The sequence below is a fragment of the Ascaphus truei genome, chromosome 2, assembly GCF_040206685.1.
Source record: "Ascaphus truei isolate aAscTru1 chromosome 2, aAscTru1.hap1, whole genome shotgun sequence".
NCBI classification, from domain to species: domain Eukaryota; kingdom Metazoa; phylum Chordata; class Amphibia; order Anura; family Ascaphidae; genus Ascaphus; species Ascaphus truei.
The window spans coordinates 299,445,103-299,468,273 of record NC_134484.1 but is presented as its reverse complement, the minus strand read 5'-3'; positions in this window follow the sequence as shown (position 1 = coordinate 299,468,273).

Genomic DNA, 23,171 nt, shown 5'->3' with positions numbered 1-23,171 from the left:
ATACTGTTCATCAGCCGGAAGCTGTTCCCAAGGGAAGTGAGGTATTCCGTTATTGAGAAGGAGTGCCTCGCTGTAAAATGGGCAATTGAGGCCTTGAGACATTATGTCGCCGGAGTACACTTCACCCTGGTCACTGACCATGCGCCCTTGAAGTGGTTAAACACCATGAAGGACACAAATCCAAGGTTGACCAGGTGGTATATGGCCCTCCAACCCTTCTCTTTTGATATTCAGCATAGACCTGGAAAAGACCATGGAAATGCTGATTTTTTGTCAAGAGAAGGAGTGGAGGGTCAGGCTTCAGCCGTGTGGGACACTAGCCACACACAAACAGGGGAGGTATGTGACAGGGTGAAGTCAACCCCTATCAGTTATGCCTGGGAAACATATGTCTGAGTGCTTCATCCAGCACTCATAAGGGTTAACTCAGGTGGAAGTTAGCTAATCAGGATGTAAGCTGACACCTGAGATACAGCAAGGTAGATAAGGATCTTGTTACCAGCAGTAGCTGTCTGTCTGAGATGAGAGCACATGGATAGATGTGCTGCTAGCCAGAAGGATACAGCACACTACTTACTGCAGCCAAAGTAAGCTTTCTTTCATTTGTTTGCATGACTGCTTAAAAAGACTCTTACGGTTTGGGTAGGGTTTAGCCAGCCAGCCTGCTAGCTAGGACTGCTGTGTTAGTCAGTTTTCTCCCAACGTGGAGCAGGATTTATTTGCTTAAAGGAACAGTGTACCCGCATGTTATGTTGCTGTGGAGAAATAAAGCCACTGAACGTTTTCATTTATCCTGAAACTACACGTGTGGACTGTTCCCTGACCTCGGCTACAGGCCGTCCTGCCACAAAAGTGTAAAAGCATATTTTATTAAAGTGTACATTTAATACAGGTATATATGTTTGATGCACTGTATATGAACTGTGGGATTTCCAAGTCCTGGATTCCGAGAGACCAGATGGCCACCAGGCTTGGTGCCACTATGTCTACTCAGGGATGCCAAGGTGTTAGGGCAAGGTGTTAGGGCAGACGGAGTACTGCAGTTACACTCAAGTACCCCCATCTGATCGAACAAAGGGCTATCCTGCCACCATTTGCCCAGCCCCTGTCTTTGCGGAGCCTAGACAGCAGGGGGGGGGGGCTCAATATGCTGAGAGGCAGAGATATCAGGGTGGTGCATGCCCCTTAGCAGAATTGGAATCGGTGCCCACCCGGCTTCAGTATACCGGCAAATTGGTGATAGGCTGGCAGAGAAATTCCCACGCGCTGATTGGCTGTAGTGGTTTGGGAATTTACCCTCAAGACGCCAGCAGAAACCACTCAACCAAGCCAGAAGCGGTAAGGAGTAGAGGAGAATTGCTCCCACCTACTGTATAGTATCCCACAGATACTCAGTAAAGGTAACTGCAGTCTGTGCCTGATGAGTGGAGTCGTGGTGTTTCTCCACTGAGACATTATACACATTTGTGGAAACTTTAAGGATTGTCTGAAGAGCCAGGGAGGCTCCAGGTGAAGGGTTAATACCCAATACATACAATACCTGTTTATGCACACTATCTTACATTTTCATTCTGTGAGGGTTGCAAACAGTGTGCAAAATATCTTTCAAAGAGGTCTGTGCTTCACTGCCCTTTCACCTCTTCCCTAACCCAGCCAGTATATACTACAAGCACCAAAAATATAGAGTTTGACTACCATCACCTACACCAACCAATCTCAGTAGTAAATATTAAGTGTTTCAAATTTACAGCGTGTCAAAACGAAAGAAATCAGTATTACTGGACTTTTTTTCAACAACAAATTTTAATTGTAACATACCATCAGCTGGATTTTATTGGTATACTGATACAACTTGCATATTCATGTGATTTCTTCTTGGAGTCAGTTATTAGAGACTATCCGCATAAAGTTCAACTTATACTGTCTAGGTGGTTTAAAAGAGATCTATAATTTTCAACTGTTTCCCCCCACGGAAGACGTACAAAGCTAACATAGAGATCACAACTATTGTGGATAATTAAAGTGTTTAAGGAGTATTACCTATATGCATGTAAAGTAAATATATGTGTAGCCCTGGTAAGAAATGGGGCTATGGTTCTATCCTCCTCCTGGTTTAATCCCATGTAAGGGCAGGTTGCCAGGAGTTATCATGGGTTTCCCCCACTTCAAGCACTTGCCCTGAGTGGTGGAGGTAGGTCACCTGACCCTGTGTCCAATCAAGAGACACAGGGGCGGTGCCTGCTGAGATCATAAAAGAGCAGTGCATTTTCTATTTAGTGTGTGCTCTTTCAGTCTGACAGTTTAGTGATAATGTGTTAGTGAGGAGAGGAGTGATCAGCTCATGAGTAGAGCTGATATAGCTATAATTAGTGAAGTGGACCAAATACCTCTCACCCTGCTTAGGGGGTGAGGGAAGAGCTAGCCCCACTCTGGATGCCCTTTGGTCCAGAGTGGCGGCAGGGATCATCACAAGGGAGAACAGTTAGTGGACTGTGCATCACTGTACCTGTCTGCTGCTGCTGCTGCCCAGAGAATAAAGAGTCTGCTGGTTTTAAAGAGAATCTTGTGTGAGACTGGAATCTCTCATCCCTGTGGGGGATCTCTGTGGTAAGGATTCCACCCCACATTCCTGGGGCTTACAATAGATGGAGGCGCTGCACCATTGAATGAGGACGAAGGCATTCACCCCAGTAACCTGTTCCTGTAGTCCCCCATGTCATCGCGGCAGACTCAGGCCCTCCTGTTGCAGCAGGTATGCACCACACTGAGACATATAGCCAGACCCCAGAACACCTTAAGGGACCTGATCTGTGATTAGGGGGGGGGGGGGGGGGAATTTGGGCTAGATATGTATGCAAGGTGTTCTTTCTAAAGTGAAAAGTGCCTGTTCTCTTAGAAGTTTACATTAAGATAAATGTTTTATTTTTAGTCTAATGCTTTAAGAGTTAATATTGTGTTGGTGTAATCTGCACCCAGCTGGGATAATTGTTTTTTAAGACTTATCAAGTTTTGTTTTATTTTATTTTATTATTTTTTGTTCATTTTATTAAAATTATTTATATTTGTACCACACACATTTAGAGTGAGGTCTTATTTGGAATTCCTTGGCCTCTGAGACATATGGTTCTCTGTAACAGGGGAGTTATCCCTGTTCAGGAAATGTGCCTCTAATCCAGCAGTGTGGTGGTTAACTGCTGGTAGTCAGTTATCCAAAACCACCTGCCTGATTAGCTTCTTAGAAAAGCCTGTCTTTTGAGACAGGAAGGGAGATTGTTCCTGAGTCTCACAAGCTGTGAAACTGACCATGGGGACAGATGTCTTGAGTCTGCCAGAAGGAACAGCAGAGCTGCTTGCAAGACACAGGGGAAACACCTCTAAACCTGAATGCTGACAGAACCTGAGAAAAGGCAGCAACCCAGGAAAGAGAGAAGCCTTCCCCACTACAGCTACCAGAGAGACAGATAAGACTTTCTTTTGGAACTGTTATTTATCTGTACTGCTGCGGCTCATTTTATTCTAACACATCGCCGTTTTTTTCCTGGCTTTTTTCTCGAATGCGACGCACTTCACCGGGAGCATGCCGCATTCATTTTGCGTTCTCAGCCACGGGTCATGCGCAGGTCATGCGCGGTTGATGCGCGGTTGATGCGTTTATTGAGAATGGTTCGGATTTAATAGGTTGCAATTCCTCGCGTGTCCGTCAGATGGCAGATATTCATGAATTGTAATGCGCATGCGCTTCAGTAATGTGTCGACTTGCAGGTGTTTCATTTAAAAAAGATACCACAGTGTGCTATTGTAAATTGGCCTTGAGACTGAAGGAAGAGTTTGCAATAATGTATCAATTTAGGCTTTTCATATTAAAGAAAGATAAACACCAGTTTCTGTTACAGTATTCTCCAGAGAGCCGCCGCCATGAGTGTTCAAGTGCAGCTTGTTTTCCAAAAACCCGACAGAAGTTACGTGTATTTGATATGGGCCGCGATTAATGCAACAGATGATAAGATGGCAACAGTTGTTAAAATTTATCAGTATTTTATCGAAAACTATGACTTTTACAAATTTTCGCCAGCTCCTTATGCGTGGAAGCGTGTAATAAGCAAAAAGGTTATGTAGCGATCCCTGTTTTTATCGTATTGAGCCACAATTTATTGGAGGGTATTGGTGTGTATCACCAGATTTTTCCTGTATCTATGATCATGCAGATGGCAAAAGGCGAAAGGTCGTGTTAAAACCAACTAAGAAACGACAGTCGCTGCCAAGCAATGCACCAGCACCGGCTTCCAATAACGGTCCCACCGTCAGTGACAACCCTTGCTGTCTGTCCAGCAAGCCTGAGCCGGATTTCGCGTGCAGTTTCGATCAAGCTTGCATGTACCTAAGCGATTTCCAGCCTCATCAGCTGACTACAGGTGTATTAGTCCCGCTGCCAACTATCGACGTGGATGATCAAGAACACTGGACTGGCAGTGGCCCAGCGCCGGCGCCAGCTGAATGGGAAATTCTATGGTGAGTATTGTTGCCGTATTATTTTCTGTGTTTTTTTTATTTTGACAATACAATTTCAATATTGGTGCGATTCAAAAGTCAAGCGATTCTCCTGTTTGCAATATCATTGGCTAAGCGGCTTCTACAGTACTGTACTGCAGATACTGAACAATTGGTGGAACGCTAGGCGCATGCGCATTGGAACCTTCTTGAAATGCATATGCGTGTCATTACATTGATGGTAGGCACATGCGCATGTGAACAGGAGACGCCCCCCGAGAAAATTATTGGTGGGACTGGCTGGGAACTTCTTTAGGGGACTGACCATTACAGTAAAACTTTTCTTTTTGTTTTTCCTCAGACAAGAAAACGGCTAATGGAGGGATTTTGATGGATAATATCGCTTTGTGTAACAATGCCTGCACATTGCTGAATCAGATTTAAAAAACCACAATACTTTTTTATATACAGTATACTGAGTAATAAACTCGAAAAAATAAAAACTATGCATTTATTCTACATGTATTACAGTACTGTACATACAGTATGTGTCTTCTATACAGTGCCAGTACATATAGTACAGTACAGTATGTGTCTTCTATTACTCTTGTACTGAGCATAAATATATAAAAAAAATATTTTACCAGGAAGTAATACATTGAGAGTTACCTCTCGTTTTCAAGTATGTCCTGGGCACAGAGTAAAACAAAATAATACATGGTTACAAATACAGTTACATAAATGAACAAGGTATACATTATATACAAGACATTGCATGCACAGTTAAAGAAAATATATATTATGAGCGTATGAAACAGTTACAGACCAGATTAAAGTGTGAGACAGCCTTAGATTTGAAAGAACTTAAGCTGGTGGTGGATATGAGAGTCTCTGGTAGGTTGTTCCAGTTTTGGGGTGCACGGAAGGAGAAGGAGGAACGTCCGGATACTTTGTTGAGTCTTGGGACCATGAATAGTCTTTTGGAGTCTGATCTCAGGTGATAGGTACTGCATGTGGTAGGGGTGAGGAGCTTGTTCAGGTAGCTGGGTAGCTTGCCCAGAAAGTATTTGAGGGTGAGACAGGAAAGGTGAACTTTGCGCCTAGACTCTAGTGATGACCAATCTAGTTCTTTGAGCATTTCGCAGTGATGTGTGTTGTAGTTGCATTGGAGAACAAAACGACAAATTGAATTGTAGAGGGTGTCAAGTTTGCTAAGGTGGGTTTGAGGAGCCGAGCCATATACTATGTCTCCATAGTCAATAATTGGCATTAGTATCTGCTGTGCAATACGCTTTCTGACCAGGAGACTTAGGGAGGATTTGTTCCTGTAAAGTACCCCTAGTTTGGCATAGGTCTTGGTTGTCAGGGTATCAATGTGCATCCCGAATGTTAAGTGGAGTCAAACCAAGTGGAGACAGGGGTTAGGGTGGTGGTAGCGTTGGTTCTAATCAGGAGCTCAGTCACTGGAAGCTTTACAAATTTAGTCTTGAGCATGCCTACAGTATACAGTACAGTATGCCTGGACAGTAGTGTACATTCTAGAAACATTGCATTTTGTTACAGTAGCAAAGTAGCCAATGGAACAATGTAAAACAAATCAACATGTTCTTTTATTGGTGTAGTAAGTACAAAAACATTTATTTATAAATACTGTACAAAGTAGAAACATTGTAAGTGCACAGCAATTCAAAACATCAACAGGTGTATGGTTTACTGCTAGTGAGAACATTTATGTACAGAAAGTAAAAACATTTACAGTCAGTCAGTATGGTTTACAGTCACATGTTATAAAAACAAATTCTTTATTCATAAAATATACAAAACACAACATCTCCTTTATTAAAGAACGGCAAGTCAAAACATACAGAATACAGTGGGATGGTGTGCAAAACAGTCAGTCAAACCTGCACCAGTACAGTCCTCGAGGGCAGCAAACAGGCCCGGTTTTCAGGGTAACCTTTGAAAACCGTGCCTGTTTGTGGCCCTCAGGGACTGGAATTGTGCAGGTCCTGTGTGTGTGTACAGCAAGTTAAAACATTTCTGTATAAATACAAGTTAAAACACACAACAACATCTCCTTTATTTAAGTACAGCAGGTCAAAACATGTACAGTACAGTTCAGCACAACAGTATGGTCTTACAGTACCTGTGATTAAAAACAAATTCTTTATTCATAAATTATACAAAACGCAACATCTCCAACAACATCTCATATTAAAGAACGGCAAGTTCTTATGTTTGTATTTCTTTCTACTCGCAGAAATGCCTGTTAAAAGGATTTCCAAGGATCTCAGCATGCGAATTAAGGCGATGTACACGAGCGGACACCGAATTGCTGCGATCCAACGCTGGTTAGCTACTTCTGGCCTCGTTGTGCCAGCAACCACCGTGAGCTATCATGCAAACGGAAAAAACAGGGAACGCAAAAAGGCACCAAGGGTAAATAACGCGTAAGTATATTTATACAACTTAAATTTTTTTTTATATAAAATAATGTACTGTAGATCTACAGTACTGTACAGTATCTAATATTTTTGTTATTTCTATAGATTTATATTACAACAGTATATATATTTTGTATATTTATATTTATATTACAACAATACAGTATATATATTTTGTATACTGTATTTATATTTATATTACAATAATATATATATTTTGTATACTGTATTTATATTTATTTTACAACAGTATATATATTTTCTATATTTATATTACAACAATATATATATTTTGTATACTGTATTTATATTACAGCAGTATATATATTTTGTATATTTATATTACAACAGTATACTGTATATATTTTTTATATTGCTGCATATTGATACTGTAGAACTGTGCTTGTGGCCTACTGCACTGTAACTCTCTGGATTGTTTTTCTTTACATTGTAGGGAGACAACTCTTCTGGTGGACAAAATAAGTGAGGAGAATGATGAGAAGAGTGCATTAAGGGTCAAATACACTCTGCAGGAAACTCACAATCTCACTGTATTCGAGACCAGCATAAAGAAGATGAGACGCAGCATTGGATGGAAATATGGACGTGTGAGGTTAGTACTGGACAGTACAGGAGGTAAAAGTGTTGTTTAGGAAACTGTACTGTATCGCTAAAATTATTTATTCCTTGTCATTACAGAGCGTACCCCATGATAAGGGATGCAAACAAAATAAAAAGAGTGGTCCAGGCCCAGGCATGGATCGACAGTGGAGATACTTTCCAGGATTGCATCTTCACTGACGAGTCTACTGTGTCGCTGGAGAGATTTGCAACCTTTGCATTCCACAAAAAAGGTCGCATATCTATGAAGCCGCGGCCAAAACACCCCTTGAAGCTGCATGCCATCTCTAGGCTGGGTGCCATCTCTAGGCGTGGACCAGGATGCATTGACATCTTTGAAGGTAAAATATATAAAATATAATGTAGCCTTATGCACTGTACTGTACTAGTGTAGCCTTACTGTATGCATTGTACTGTACTATTGTGCAGTTTTTGAGCACTTTTCTTTTCTTGTTATAGGAATCATGAATAAAGCTTTCTTCCAATACAAAATTGTCCCTGAGATAGTGCAATACATCACACGCAAGTTTCCGGATGGTCACCGTTTCTACCAGGACAACGATCCGAAGCACACCACGTCAATAGCGCATATCCTTGAGCGTGGGTTCAACTGGGTGAAGACGCCAGCTGTCATATTCTCTAGCCTGCTGTACCCATGCTTGGCCACCGGGACTGCTGCCACTCTCAATGTCTTGTTCTAGCCTGCAGTACCTAAACTTGTCCACCGGGATTGCTGCTGCTAAACTAAGGAACATTCCAGAACCTGATACCTGACACCTCTACACCTATGCTCCACCTCTCAGCCTGCCTATATAAACCTCCCTTTCCTGTTCCTCCTTGCCTGTTTATACTGGTTCCTTAGCTCCTGCAAGGTTCCTGTGTTTACTGCTGTGTTAGCTATTGCTATCATCCTGTTCCAGTTTCCTCATTGCCGACCTCTGCTTGTTTCCTGACTTCGCTACCTGCCACCTGCCTCGGTCCCCTGCTTGTTTCCTGACTTCGCTACCTGCCGCCTGCCTCGGACCCCTGCTTGTTTCCTTACTTCGCTACCTGCCGCCTGCCTCTGATCTCTGTTTGTGACCCCTACGTCGCTCCCTGCTGTTCCTGCCACTGGGATCCACTTCAGCCGAAGTCCAATCCTTGACAGAATAAACAGGGCCTACCATGGATTCCGCTGGAATAGACCCGGCTCAGGCTCAGACAGTCCATGACTTACAACATATCATGGTTGGTTACCAGGAACAACAAAGACACGTGTTTAATCGTCTTGGCCGCTTGGAAGAACAAGCCGCCACTGCGGAAGCTGAGAATCGTGAACTACGTGCAGCCTTAGTCACCTTGTCTGGTCAAAACACTGTACCTGTTCAAACCGCACCCCGTATATCCCTTCCGGAAAAATTTTGGGGGAAAAAACAATCTTTCCGGAATTTCCTTAATCAATTCAGACTTGTGTTTAAGCTTCAGCCCATCATTTATCATACCGAAGAAGCCCAGGTTGGACTGATCATAACCCTGCTCAAGGATGAGGCCCTTGCTTGGGTTTCCCCTATGTTAGAACAAGATAGCCCACTACTAAGGGACCTGGAGGAGTTCATCGAAGCCATAAGTCTTATTTTTGATGACCCAAATCATAGTGCAACCGCTGAGGCAACTCTGAACAATCTTCGTCAAGGAAGACGCTCGGCAGCTGAATACGCCGCTGAATTCCGCAGATGGGTTAACGATACTGATTGGAATGAGGCCGCGCAGAAATATCATATTCGGTAGGGTCTCTCGGAGCAAGTTAAAGACGAACTAGCCCCACAGAGATTTCAGGACTTTGTCCGTTTATGTATCCAAATTGATCGCAGGCTTACGGAAAGACGATTGGAGAGACAGGGGTTCATGCCAAGCAACCCCGGGTTTAGAGATGTCAGTACCCCAAGACGTTCCAGGGAGACTGAGGAGAAGCCGATGCAAGTAAATACACTGCTGGGACCAATCTCAACCCGGGGAAAGGAATAGACGCCGAACAGAAGATCTCTGTTTATATTGCGGAAATGATGGGCACTATCTCGCTGATTGCCCAAACAAGTCCAGGCGGTCTTCTTTCCAGAGCCCTAGGAGAAATCAGCTAAACGCTATTTCAAAGACTGTTTTCTCTGCTTCTCAAGGGAAAGATAACCCTCCTTCGCTACACCCTCACCTCCTGGTTCCTATTATAATCGAGGAAGGAACACATTGTTTTTCAACCACAGTAATGGTTGAATCAGGTGCGGCAGGGAATTTTATGGACATAGAATTCGCCAAGAACAATTCGGTATCATTTGTAGCCAAGGAATCACCAGAAAGGATGGAAGTCGTTGACGGTTCTCCCTTGAGCTCTGGACCTGTTACCCATGAAACCAGTAACTTAACACTAATCATGGAGCCCAATCACCAGGAGAAGATTTATTTTGGTCTCATTCCATCACCTTTGTTTCCAGTGATTCTGGGAATTCCATGGCTCATGATCCATAACCCACGAATTGACTGGAAGACAAAGACCCTCACGTTTCCCTCGGAGCACTGTCAGCTAGCCTGTCTACCTAAAACTCCTATACCAGAGTGTGTAGGAATACATAAGAGTTCCTCGTCTCAAGAAAATCTTCTGCCGGCTCCTTACTCTGAGTTTTTAGATGTGTGTGACAAGAAGAACGCAGATACGCTTCCCCCACATCGCTCTGATGACTGTCCCATTGAATTATTACCAGGTGCTGCCATTCCGTTTGGAAGAATCTATTCCCTCTCAGAACCGGAATTGAAGGTCCTCAATGACTATCTACAGGAGAACCTATCAAAGGGTTTTATCCGGCCCTCTACTTCTCCAGCAGGCGCTGCGCTCTTCTTCGTGGGAAAGAAAGACGGTTCTCTACGCCCCTGCATTGACTATCGGGAACTAAATAAGATTACGGAAAAGAATATACCCTTTACCTCTGATACCTGAACTATTGGAAAGAATTCGGTCAGCCAAAATCTTTACCAAATTAGATCTCAGAGGAGCGTAAAATTTGGTCCGCATTCGACCCGGTGACGAATGGAAAACAGCCTTCCGAACGCGTTATGGGCACTATGAATATCTGGTGATGCCGTTTGGACTCTGTAATGCCCCTGCTTCCTTCCAGCATTTAATTAATGATGTCCTCCGAGAGTTATTGGACCAATTCATAGTGGCATACCTGGATGACATCCTTGTCTTCTCAGATCACATCATGGATCATCAGAGACATGTCCGAATTGTCCTTGAGCATCTCCGTAAGTACAAATTGTACATCAAGTTAGAAAAATGCGAATTTGAAAAGACCAACATGCAATTTCTCAGTTACATCATCTCTCCTGAGGGTTTGAGTATGGACCCAGGCAAGATTCAAGCCGTGGTGGAATGGCCAATCCCTCGAAATGAAAAGGACATTCAGAGATTTGTGGGTTTTGCCAATTTTTATAGACGTTTTATTAAAAATGTCTCTGGCATTATTGTTCCAATCACCCAACTCACACGGAAAGAATTCCCCTTCAAATGGTCTCCTAAAGCTGATGCGGCATTCGAACAATTGAAGTCACTCTTCACATCTGCCCCTATCCTCATCCATCCAAATCCAGAATTACCATTCATCTTGGAAGTGGATGCATCCGACTCCACTGTTGGTGCCATTCTGTCACAAAGAATTGGACCCAAGATGCTCCTTCATCCATGTGCCTTTTATTCATACCAAATGTCAACAGCTGAACGAAATTATGACATCGGAAACAAAGAACTCTTGGCTATAAAAGCTGCATTCTCTGAGTGGAGACATCTACTGGAGGGGGCCAATCATCCAATTACGGTCTTTACGGATCATAGGAACTTAGAATTCATTCGATCCGCAAAGAGACTGTCTGCGCGACAAGGCAGATGGGCTCTCTTCTTTGCAAGATTTCAGTTCCACATCTCATACCGCCCTGGCTCCAAGAATGGGAAAGCCGACGCGTATTCACGGTCCTTTCCTAATCCTAGTTCAGACAAAGAGCAAGAAGAAACTATTCTTCCAAAAAGAAATTTTTTGGGCGTCACATTCTCTGCCGATCTCCTCACACGAATAAAGGGAGCCTACTCAAATGACACTTTTCTTAAAAACCCTCCTCCGGAAGCAGAACTATTTCTATGTGATGGTCTCTGGAACTGTAAGGATCGTCTGTTCGCCCCTAAGGAGGTAAGATTAGAGGTGCTCCAATTAATGCACGACTCCCGACCCGCTGGTCACCCAGGTGTCCTCAAGACACAGATATAGAATTTAGTCCTATTTTTGCTGCACCACCATGCAATAAACCTGACCTGTTGCAAGATTGGAGTGTTCACCTGTATCATTTGTTCCGGTCCCATGCTGATTTGGAATTCGTGGCTGTGCTTTACATCGACATCTCTCTACTTGTTGTCCTCAAGACACAGGAACTGTTGTCTCGCTCTTTTTGGTGGCCTAAATTAGCACAAGATGTTAAAGACTATGTCCTCTCCTGTGAGACTTGTGCTAGGACCAAGACCCCTCGAGCATCACCTGTGGGTTTACTGCAGCCTCTTCCGGTTCCAACTCGTCCTTGGGGGTCCATATCAATGGATTTTATTGTTGACTTGCCACGATCAAATGGACATAATACCATCCTGGTAGTGGTGGATCGACTTACAAAGATGGCTCACTTCATTGCAGCACAGAATCTTCCTTCTGCAGACCAGACAGCCAAGTTGATTGTGAAAGAGGTGTTTCGGCTTCACGGGGCTCCTGATGAGATCATATCCGATAGAGGGGTACAATTCACTTCAAAATTTTGGAGGACCTTCTGTTCCTCTCTAGGAATTCGTTTAAATTTATCATCTGGCTATCATCCACAATCCAATGGCCAGACAGAAAGGACCAATCAGACTTTGGAACAATACTTACGATGTTTTGTTTGTCATCTCCAGGATGACTGGATTGATTTCCTACCATTAGCTGAGTTTTCATACAACAACTCATATCATTCATCGACTCAGAAGAGCCCCTTTTTCTCAAATTATGGATTTCATACAACCTTTATTCCTCGTTTTCCATCTTCGGGCCCCATTCCGGCAGTTACAGAGAAACTGGAGACTCTGCGAGACATCCAGGAGACCCTCAAAGAGACACTTCGTGAGACTCAAGTAAAGTACAAAAGAGCAGCAGACCAACACCACAGACCCTCCCCAGAATTTCAAGTCGGGGATAAAGTCTGGCTTTCTACAAAAAAATCTACTTCTAAAGGTTCCAACCATTAAATTGGGCCAAAAATACATTGGGCCATTTCGCATCTCAGCACTAATAAATCTAGTGTCCTTCAGATTAGAGCTTCCTGAGACCATCAAAATACACCCTGTGTTTCACTCTTCTCTGCTGAAACCATTCCGTGAGAACCCGTTTCCTGGACGGAGACTTCCTCCCCCTGAACCCGTCCTCGTGGATAACGAAGAGGAATTCATTGTGGAAAGAATTTTGGATTCCAGGTTACACAGAGGGAAACTACAGTACCTGGTTCACTGGGGGGGCTATGGCCCAGAGGAGAGGTCTTGGGAACCCAAAGATTTTGTACATGCTCCGCAACTAGTCAAAGCTTTCCACCGACGATATCCAGACAAGCCTAGCAAGGATCGTCCGGAGAACGCTCTTGGGAGGGGGGAGTAATGTCATATTCTCTAGCCTGCTGTACCCATGCTTGGCCACCGGGACTGCTGCCACTCTCAATGTCTTGTTCTAGCCTGCAGTACGTAAACTTATCCACCAGGATTGCTGCTGCTAAACTAAGGAACATTCCAGACTCTGATACCTGACACCTCTGCACCTGTGCTCCACCTCTCAGCCTGCCTATATAAACCTCCCTTTCCTGTTTCTCCTTGCCTGTTTATACTGGTTCCTTAGCTCCTGCAAGGTTCCTGTGTTTACTGCTGTGTTAGCTATTGCTATCATCCTGTTCCAGTTTCCTCGTTGCCGACCTCTGCTTGTTTCCTGACTTCGCTACCTGCCGCCTGCCTCGGACCCCTGCTTGTTTCCTGACTTCGCTACCTGCCGCCTGCCTCGGACCCCTGCTTGTTTCCTGACTTCGCTACCTGCCACCTGCCTCTGATCTCTGCTTGTGACCCCTACTTCGCTCCCTGCTGTTCCTGCCACTGGGATCCACTTCAGTCGAAGTCCAATCCTTGACACCAGCGGAGTAAGTGCGGTAACCGTGTCTCATTTTTTTACCACTGTTTTTACTGTGTACTGTATCTCTTAAACTAATTGTCCTTTTTTTCCAATGACAGATCGCCAGACTTCAATCCGATCAAAATGGTCTGGCATCAGCTGAATGACCATATCCGGACAGTGGTGAAACCCTCCAAAAAGGACGAGTTGGCAAAAGGCATAATGAGTTTTTGGAACGATGTACTCACTGTGGAACGCTGCAATAAATATATAGACCATATTGCGTCTGTGTTGCCCATTGTGATTGCGTGTAATGGGCAAGCATCAGGAAAGTAGTACTGTACTGTAGTATTGTAAGTACAGTATGATACAGGTAAATATGGCACTGATTTTTTCTTTCCTAATAGTCAGAGTATACAATAGTTATAGTTTTTTTCTTTAAAGAGAGAGCAGCACCAGGTTAAAGGACTTAGTATTTTAAAGTAGTCAGAGTATACTGTAGTTCCAGTATAGACTAGTTTGACAGTACTACAGTAACTGCCTACTAACTGCTCAATTTTTTTCTTTCCAGAGAAAGCAGCACCAGCCATCTACAGTAGTACTACACATCACACAATGCCATAATACAGTACGCGCATAACTGCACTAATTTTTTGTTTTCTTGTCGTTTCAGGAAAAAAGGGTGGCCTGGGGGAGGTGGGGTGATGTGTCCAGTCTAATCTGTTTGTACAGTCAAATGTACAGTATAGAAACAGCAGTAATGATGTACACAAAACCTCTCCTCTCTCAATGAACTACTGTACTGTACACAGAATGAGGAACAAGATAAAGACGGAAAAAATAATATAGTAATATTACTATATATATATATATATATTATACATTACAGTATATATTATTAAATAATATTCTTATAAATGTGCATTGTTCATGTTTATCCATGTTTTACAAATGTTTTCTAAATGTTTATCTAATTTCAATCTGCCAGAAGAACTTAATAAAGACTGCATTATGTATTATTCATGATTATTTTTATATTTGTATTTTTTGGTTCCTGATAAAATAAAATAAATATTTATTTACATTCCTGCTAATCATAATCATTGACAACACCCCCCCCCCACACACACACACACCTACAGTACACCAATGAATAAGAATGAATGACAAAACAACATGAATCAGTTAATGGTTTTTTTAACTCTCAATTCTCACAATGCTGTGCAAATCAGATTTACATTTCAAATTCGAGAAGGGATTTTCCAAAGCGTTACCGTAAACAAAGCCTCAAAGGGTTGGGGGGGTTGGGTGAGTCATGCGTTAGCTCCCATCTCAAAGAGGATTAAATGCAGGCGCAGTGAGGTGATTGACGCTCGGCTAGGGACAGATTAAAAACACAATGACTAGCTTCAGAAAAGTAATGACTCTGTGGGGGGGGGGGGGAGTTGGGTGAGTCATGCGCAGTAAGCAGCTAGCTCCCATCTCAAAGAGGATTACACGCAGGGGCAGTGAGGCTTTGTAGCTCGGCTATGGACGGAATAACAACACAATGTCAAGATTCAGAAAATTAACGACTCTGTGGAGAGGGGGGGTTGGGTGAGTCATGCGCAGTAAGCAGCTAGCTCCCATCTCAAAAAGGATTACACGCAGGCGCAGTGAGGCTCTGTAGCACGGCTATGGACGGATTAACAATGTTAGCTTGAAACGTAACTATTTTCACTGTCTCCCCATGATATCTGCAATACATGTGGGGTTTTTATTATACATAATTGAGTGCTGTGGACACTTGTATTATGATAAGTTTCCCTTTTTGGGATTTATTTGAAATTCCCTTGTCCAACGTGCACCTTATCAATCAATAAACAGGATAACATCTATTTCTATGGCCCAATTGTGTATCAACCTCACTAAAACTGAAATTAGGTTTCACTATGTCAGAACTGACATACTAAGGGTGAGTAAAATTCCGCCAGCGTGACAGTCTAGCTTTCTTTAGTTACAGTATGTCACATTTATTTTCGTTGTAAAACTCAACTTCACTTTTCAAAGGAATTCATTACAATTTTCTAATTTTTTAAAAAAAAATAAAGAAAATAATTAGTGCAGACTACAGTAATAAAGGATTCTGCAAAGAAGGGATGCGATAAATGACATAGATACCAAGACAGAAATCCTAAACGTGAAAAATTACAGCGGATTAACAACACAATGTCAAGATTCAGAAAATGAACGACTCTGTGGAGAGGGGGGGGGGTTGGGCGAGTCATGCGCAGTAAGCAGCTAGCTCCCATCTCAAAAAGGATTACACGCAGGCGCAGTGAGGCTTTGTAGCTCGGCTATGGACGGATTAAGAACACAATGTCAAGATTCAGATAATAAACGACTCCGTGGAATTTCAAATCCTTGAGCTAGCCTTGTGTGTGTTCGTGTGGGAGGGGGCTACAGGGTACAGCTGCATGAAGTTCAAAGATAATGACATACTTTAATTTCAAAAGGCAGTTCATCATAATAATACACCCCCAAATACAGTACGTAAAAATCACACAAATCAACCATGTGCAGTCAAACGCAGAGGGTCGCAGTCAAAAGCTACAGCACAGATTGAATAGCGTAATACAGTAAGATGGTTTTTGCAGGCTTGTGGAGAAAAAAAATTAGAATAAAAAAAAAAAAAAAAATTTTTTGGGTCACTCACTCAAGCAAGCAAGCAGTGGTGGGCGAAGTAACAGGCGAATGCGTACTTTAAATATGCAAATTTACAATTACTGTGCTAGCGCACACAGACTGTGTACTGACGTAGGTTGAACCGCAAAGGTATTAGACTTCCAAGACAACAGCTCGCAAACGCCCCCCTGAGTTTTTACACGGCATTGCAGTATTGCAGACAGCGAGAATAAAATGCTAATATCACAAGCGCTAAAATAACGCAATTCACTCCGGGCGAAAAAAACAAAAAAACGCACCTAACCGGGATAATCTGAGAGCCGCGGATCTAGCCGACTTAGACTCAGGTCGGTCGCCACTGTATATATGTTTATATTTTGGGGTTGGTGAATAGCTTAGCTAACCAACCCAGTCAGAGAGGGCTGAGCTACATGTGTAGATAGTCTCCAAAGCGGAGATAGGTTTTTGTTTGGCTTATTTGCATATGTTTTGCTGTGTTAAGGAAACAGGCGCAATAAAAGCCTTATTTAATTTCACCTTATCAAGTCTCCCTTGCACGTCCTCCTACATTCTCTATAAACTGATTCCATGCGCTAAAGTATATATTCTTTTCATCTATTCTTTACATATATGGGAATTGAAGACTCCCTTCTAATATACCTCAACAGCAGGCGTCATTCCCTTTGCATAGTGATAACAAGACCTAAGCTACCATTGTTGCACGTTCATTTAGCGCCATCTTTTTCCTATTTTTTTTTTAGTATTCAACTGCAGTATGGCCAGTTGAAGCTTCACCACGCCGTTGATGGGGTAGTCCTCATGACTGAGTCCCCACAGTCTCATGGTGTCCGCAGTTTGCAATGGCAGGTGACTCAGATGTTGATCATAGAACGAGCGATACACAATGGTCACTTGAGACCCAGTGTCTAATAACGTGGTTGCGTACTGCTGCGGCAGCTTTTATTCTTACTAATAACTGGCATGTACCTGGCATGTTCCTGGAATGTGACACTTTTCACCCGGAGCATGCCGGGCTCCTTTTGCCTTCCCAGCCAGGCGCATGCCCGGCTGACGCGCGGTTGATGTGTTAATTAATAATGGTTCAGGATTTACTAGGCTGCAATTCATGAATTTCTCGGCTTCAAAGACAACAGCTCGCAAACGCCCCCATGCGTTTTTACACGGCATTGCAGTATTGCAGCCAGCCGGAATAAAATGCTTAAATCACAGCCGCGAATATAACGCTATATACCCCGGGAGAAAATGATACAAAACCGCACATCACCGGGGTCCTCTGAAATTCGCGGAGCTAGCCAAGTAAGAATAAAGTTGGTCGCCAGTGTATATGCCTTCTACGAGGATGCGTATGATGGCAGCTGGCCCCACACGAACGTAAGCGTCCAGTGCAAGGTGGAGTGGAGCCCTTGGAAGCAGAAGAGGGGATTGTCACGAGAGCTTGCGACAGGCTGTAATTTACACCAAAACTATATATAAATATATATATACCTGGGTTTGAACTGGGACGAGACTTAAGATATAATAAAGTGATTTTATTCCTTGATAAAGGTGAACACAGCAAATATGTACAAATAACAGGCAAAATATAGACACTTACTTAAAGATTATGGCAAGAAAGCCAGCAGGATCACAGACTGCCACTTCTCCCATATTTGAGTTGACATCACAGCAAAACAGGCAGGACACATGCATGCATGAATATCATTTGCATGAAGAACAATGAACAGCATGAACAACTTGGGTAAAGGGTGGCTTTGACTTATATATCATTTTAACCCTGGTACCCCAGTTTACGGCTCCGTGCCGTCTAGCAAAGGTCCCTTTCAAGCTTTTGAAGCTCATTTTGGGACTTCCAGCTTGGGGTAGCCCCCCCATCAATAAACCCTTTGAAGCAGGGAGGACATTTGTCATGTTCACTCCTGCAGGAAACCTTGGTGTGTAAATGTGAGTTACCACGTTTACAAAAACATCCTCTTCCCTGCTCATTATCATAGCAGGGGGGCTGCAGTTTCTCAGAACTTCAACCAAAATGTCATATTTACTGCAAATCATTGCATAACTTCCATTCCGTAATACACACAGTCAGGTGAGATATATTAATACGGTCTGTGACACCTGACGGTCGTAGAGAGACCCATCATTACATTGTAATATGAAAATTAATAGAGATATTAATATCTGGTATTTAGCAGCAGGTACATATACAGTGTTTAGACTCCCAAAGATCGGCTGACTCCCGCCAATACACTTATGTAATTCTTAGCTGGTTCAGCCAAGGACATCTCATAATATTCTTATATTTATTAAAGTTACTCACTTTTGATATCCTGTTGGGGGTAGCCCCCCCCTGGCCCCATCAATAAAACCCTTTGAAGTGGGCTTTTGCTTCTTGCATAAACAATTCCCCTGGGAAGCCAGGCTCCAATCTGGCCAATGCACACCTCCCTTTTGATATGCACTGGGAGAGAGGAAGCGTGCATAGGCAAGTGACTAGACTCAGATGAGGCAAACCATTTGGTTTCTGGTACATTACAAAGGCAGGCATTCTGCCTGTACATTTTAAAAACCCTTCTGCTTTTCACCTTCCACTCCAATTAAGCCCTTTGAAGTCCAGGTTTCCTGAAAAGACACCATACAGTGGAATTTCCTTAAACTGTAGCTTATTAACCCCTGATGATCCAGTGTGTGTGTTATGCAAACACTGATTAACCCAGACATTACAATGGGACAGGGAAACAGGGGGAGAATACATTTACAGGTTATAACAAGGGTAAAATCACATTTCTGGGCCTCAGCCCAGTTAACCCCTTGTCTCCCTGGCGAGGTTAGAGGGGGCCCTTGGGGTGTAACCCCGTTAACCCCGGGCCAAACCCTCCCTACCGTCACAGGGATTTCTTCAGTCTGCGCCGTGCAGGTCATGGCTTTAGGTGGGTCGGATCTGACCTTTCTGGTCCCCTGGCAAGCATTGGTGAAGTGCCCTTTTTGGCCGCACCTGAAGCAGACTGGACCACTCTGAGGGGTCCCAGCCCTGGAGGCCGCCGACTCCCTGTTGGGAAAGTGGGGTTTAGCAGTAGGATTTTTGAGAGCAGAGGAATCCTTGTTGCCTCCGATTTCCTTGGCTTTTGCGATCGCTGCTCTTTTCAGTTCATCCTAAGGATATCCCTTGGCAGAAGTAGCGGTCTTCTCTCGTTTCGTAGAGTCACTCGGGGGTTTGGACCGGTGCAACCGTAGATTACTTTCATGAGCTAGTACTTTGTCCATTAAATCTTCGAAATCTAGAGGCTGGTCTGGAGAGAGAGTACAACTGACTCGTATCGGGTGCATAGGCAAGGTGCCCTACAGAAGTTGCTGGACTCGCATGCCATCAGCTTGAGCTGCAGGAATAACCTCTTACTTTACCAGAGGCCATAGGGCCAACTGGATCCGACGAAGAAACTCTGACACTTCTTCTCCTTCGACTTGCGTGAGAGAGTAGAATTTGGCCAGTAATGACACGGCGTTCTTAGGAACACCGTATGTCCGGGTTAGGGCCTGGATCAGGGCTGTCGCATCGGCTTTAGGGTGTTTATTGTCGTAAAACTGCACCATATGCGTAGCAGGTGGTCGTAAGCACTCAATAATTTGTTGCCGTTTTACTGCGTCAGAGCAAGTCCACTCCAGGAGTACGTGTTCCGTGTGGTCTTTCCACTCTTCAAATTCGGCCTCACCCGCCGGCATGGGTCTAGTCCATGAGAATATCTTGAGCTTACGGAATTGATGGGAATGGAAGGCCTGGCTCAGGGCTTCTACTAGCTGAGGTAGGATTCGTCCCGCCGCTGGGTCCACCTGGGGCAAGGATTTAGGGGCCCGGGATTGTATACTGGCTTGGAGTCTTCTACTGGTCTGTTGTTCAGTGGATGGGTACATGCATGGTGGGGGCCCAGTCTGGAGGGGGTTCTCCACTGGGGACCTGGGACTGAAAATCACTCTGGGTATCAGGTGCTCTGAATATAGTACTGAATTTCCTGAGAGTAAAGCATCATATTTCCGGGAAGGTCCTGGCGTGGCTTCGGAGTGGGGTATTTGGGCCGGTAGTGACCTAGGCAGTTCAGAAAAAATGACCGGACACCCCGGAGGCAAGGCTCCCGGAAAGTGTAGTGCAGCAGGGGTGATATACCCTTACTTCATAATGGGTTGCTATAAGGAGTATGTACCAGCGATATGTGGGGTTCCTTTTCCGCCCGATTTGGTGGGCTTGAGCAAACCCGGGGAGGGATCTGACCCGATTAATGACTTCCTGAGAGGAAATGCCTGCGGGCACATCCCCCACCGTGAGCACATGATGCGGGAACTCGTCTAGTTCCTGTGCCCAGTCGCGCATTTGTTGCTTAGATGTGTAGAACATGTTGGCAAATGCAACAGCTAAATTTGGACTTTAATAGAGCACCCCAGGTCTGAGATCTCAGCAGCGCCTCCAAATGTAACACAGTTTGCCCCCCCCCCCATCGCAGATGGGGACCATATGTGGAAATACACTTGTGTTACCGTGTGTGGTGCGTTACCTGATAGGCTCGCAGAAGGCCTGAACCTCCACTGCTGGGAGCCTGGGGTTACCTGATTATTCGGATACAGCGCCTCCACCTGTAAGGGTTCCCAACAGGGTGGGATGGTCCTCTTACAGGTACAATAATAATAATAATGCACGCACACAGTATATGCTAGCAACCGTTTTACTATAACTAATAACCTTGGTACTCTGTTCCACACAGTAATATGCATATAACCATACGTATAGAAGTTCACCACTCCACACATCAACATAGGTGTCCCCCAAAGTACCTGGATGCTGGGCACCAATTCCCTGATGTCCCTTATGTCCAAGCCCACCCAATGTGCTGGAGATAGCGCTATCCCGTGGAGTGTTAGTGCACTACTATAGGTACCTGCCCGGGTACAGCAAGATAACAGAATTGGATCCGCCTGTTCCGACGTGCTGTCCGCCTACGCATGGGGTGAATTCTGGCGTGGATAATATCACCGTACACCGTACCATCTATACCTTGGGGCTGGCCCGTCTCCAGCCCGCAGGCCGCAGTCACTGCGTGGCAGGGTCCTCCGTGAAGATAGTCTCTATCTAGAGGGGGTCTGAGCCCAGACCCAGTGATCAGGCTGCGCGCCGATGAGTGGTTCCCTGGGCTAATCAAACAGCTAAAGGGGCAGATCCCCTTACTTAAGGCCTGTCCCTGAAGTAACCACAAGCTGGGGCAAGGATAATAGTTATCTGGGGCCTATGGGGGGTGACTAGCCTAGTGCAAGGGGCTACTGCTCCCCTGCACCCTCACTTACCCACCTTCAACTGTCACTCTTCAAAACTGTCTTCATCTCACAGCTTCACTGGTTGCCTAGCAACATGTAAACTGCAGCCTCTGAAGCTGCTATACTCCTATCTAATTGCAGCCGCCCTATTGGCTAAGCTGCAGCATGTGACAATCCCCTGAGGGATACCGGGGCTACACAACTATGTAACTATATGGGGTATATTTGTATAGAGAGACTGCACGTCAAATGTGGCCCATCTCTAACTCGTCTTCCATTTAAAATCTTTAAATAAACAAAGCACCGCTGTCGTATCTTTAATATATGAGGGTAAAAAACAAACATTTTGTAAGAAAAAATCAACGTATTGTGACAGGTTTGATGTAAGCGAATCAATACCTGACATACTGTAATAGGTCTCCCAGGTGGGGCTGTTAGGGATTTGTGAATCTTGGGAAGATAGTAGAAAATAGGAATTTTAGGACTGTCTGAAAACAAAAATAAATTTTCCTTTTTGGTAAGTATATTGTTAGATAAAGAATCATCGAAAAACATTTTTAGTTCTCCGACAAATGCACTTTGTAGTTGGATCACTGTTCAATATATTATAGACTGATGAATCTTCCAAAATCCTATTGGCCTCCTTTATATAATCAATCCTATTTAACAAAACCACTCCACCACCTTTATCTGCTTGTCTTATTACTACTGATTTATTTTGTAGCAGATCTTTTAAAGCTACATTTTCTCTCATATTTAAATTATGTTTTATATTGCATGATTTATGATCTTTAACCATCCTATTAAAATCATTATAGACTACATTAAAAAAAAGTATCTATAAAATTCCCTTTAGATTGGGAAGGATAAAACTTAGATTGAAGTTTAAAATCAGTGTGTTGGCAAGACACGGGGTCAGCCAGTAACGTGTCGTCCCCCGTGGTTGCAAACTCTTCAATGACTGAACTAATGTCATTCTTCAAAAAATGTCTCTTAAGTGTAATATTCCTAGTGAACTTCTGGAGATCAAAAAATAGTTGCTCCCAGCTACAGTATGCTAATCGCTATATGGGAGCTTGAGCGCAAAGCATGATTTGGACCAGCAATCCATTTGCAAATAAGATCATTATGTGGCGCAGATTTATAGACTATATTTTATTATTTGGGAGGGAGATGAAGACTCCTTAAATGAGTTCACTGTCTATTTAAATAAGAATGGTTTTAATATCACTTTTACGGTAGAAAGTGACAAGTCCAATATAACTTTTCTTGACCTACACTAGATGGGCTTGGATGATAGAGTTTCTACTAAGACTCATTTTCAAGAAGGTTGACACCAATAGTCTACTATTGGCCAGTTGTAACCATAAGAAAACGTGGATTGATAATATCCCTATTGGCCAATTTATGTGTTTAAGTCTTGTAGCAAGATTAAAGATTTTGAAGTACAATCAGA